General features: G+C 35.8%; 1 non-coding gene across 1 annotated transcript; it reads right to left on the reverse strand.

Annotated features, from left to right (window-relative positions):
* Positions 1–1,604: 1,604 nt before the first annotated feature.
* On the reverse strand, positions 1,605–1,686 carry Trnal-aag. The gene has a single exon. It is a non-coding gene; the product is annotated as a tRNA-Leu (tRNA).
* Positions 1,687–1,944: the final 258 nt, after the last annotated feature.

The following is a 1,944-nucleotide window of genomic DNA, read 5'->3' on the forward strand; positions in this document are numbered from 1 at the left end:
CTTTGTTAGATTAATTCCCAGGTCTTTCTTTCTTTCTTTCTTTCTTTCTTTCTTTCTTTCTTTCTTTCTTTCTTTCTTTCTTTCTTCCTTTCTTTTAAGGTTATTGTGAAGGTTTTTCTTATTTGTTCCTCAACTGAATTGGAGTGCAGAAAAGCTATTGATTTATGAATGTTGATTTTGTGTCCTATTACTTTGCTAAATTCATTTATCAGCTCTAGAAGTCTTCTAGTGGATTTTTTTGGATCTTCTAGATATAGGATTATGTTAGCAAATAGAAATAGTTTGAGTATTTCTTTTTCCAGTTTATATCCCTTCAATTTCCTTTTGTTGCCTGATTGATCTGGATAGAGTTTCAAGAACTATATTGAACATAAGTGGTGAAAATGAACATCCTTGTCTTGTTCCTGATTTTAGAGGAAAATCTTTCAGTTTTTCTCTGTTCTGTATGATGATTGCTTTGGATTTGTCATATATAGCCTTTACAATGTTGAGTTAAATTCCTTATGAAGGACTTTTCTTTCCTGGCAATCCTGTCAAAACACCACCCAAGTAGCTCTTGTGTGCTGCTGCCACTTTGTGGTCAACTTTGTATCTGTTTAGTGCAGAGATCCCTTAGTACATAAAACTCCATGAACAGTCCTTGTGAAAACGAATTCACCACAGAGCAAGGGTTTATTATGAGATCTCTATTCTATTCTATTCTATTTATATGCCTATGCTAGTTATTAACACATTGTTTTGATTACTGTAGCTTTGTAGTAAGTTTTGAAATTGGGAAATATTACTCCTCCATCTTTATTTACCTTTTTCAAGATTGGTATGGCTATTCAGAGTCTCTTGATATTCCAGATAAACTTTAGAATGCTATTGTATATTTCTGGAAAAAAAAGTGAGGTTTTATAGGAGATTTAGATTTATATTTGAAGGTGAGGATCAAAGTGTCTGGTTATCAGTTTGACTTTCTACATGTATTTGTAAACATCTATAGATATATGAAATGTCCATACAAATATCAGGATGCAATTTTTTTATGCTGCCAAAAATAAATAAAGAAAAAGAATACAGTATTTAACAGGTATTGAATCTGTGGATTGCTTTGAATGATATCTTAGTCCATTTTGTGCCCTATAACAGAATACTAAAGAGTCAATGGTTTGTAATGAACAGACATCTATTAATTTATGGTTCTGGAGGCTGGAAAGTCCAAGATGTAAAGGCAGCATCTGGTGAGAGCCCAATTTCTTCATCATTCCATGGCAGAAAGTAGAAGGGTAAGAGCAAGTATGTGTGCATGCATGTGTGCTAGATGGGAGAGGGAGAGGGGGAGGGGANAATCACTTCTTCTTTTTTTTTTTGTTAAAGAGAGAGTGAGAGAAGGAGAGAATTTTAATATTTATTTCTTTGTTTGTATGCGGTGCTGAGGATGAAACCCCGGCCGACATTAATCCACTCATGAGGCTGGTCCTCATGGCTAATCACTTCTTCTTTTTTTTTTTGTTAAAGAGAGAGTGAGAGAAGGAGAGAATTTTAATATTTATTTCTTTGTTTGTATGCGGTGCTGAGGATGAAACCCCGGCCGCAAGCATGCCAGCGCAAAAACCTTATGGCAGCGGTGGGATTCGAACCCACGCCCCCGAAGAGACTGGAGCCTTAATCCAGCGCCTTAGACCGCTCGGCCACGCTACCTGCTGGTTGGCTAATCGCTTCTTAACGGTCCCACCTTTCAATACTGTTACAATGACAATACAATTTCAACATGTTTTGGGAAGGGGACATTCAAAACATAGTAAGTGGTATTATCACTTCGACAATAAGTTATTTTATTTTATTTTATTTTAGTAGTGCTGGGAAATGAACCCAGGGCTTCAAACATGCTAAGCAAGCTCTCTACCACTGAGATATATGCCCATCCTATAACTGATTTTTGTGCATTGATTTTATATT

The sequence above is a fragment of the Marmota marmota genome, unplaced genomic scaffold (genome assembly GCF_001458135.2).
Source record: "Marmota marmota marmota unplaced genomic scaffold, marMar, whole genome shotgun sequence".
Lineage (NCBI taxonomy): Eukaryota > Metazoa > Chordata > Mammalia > Rodentia > Sciuridae > Marmota > Marmota marmota.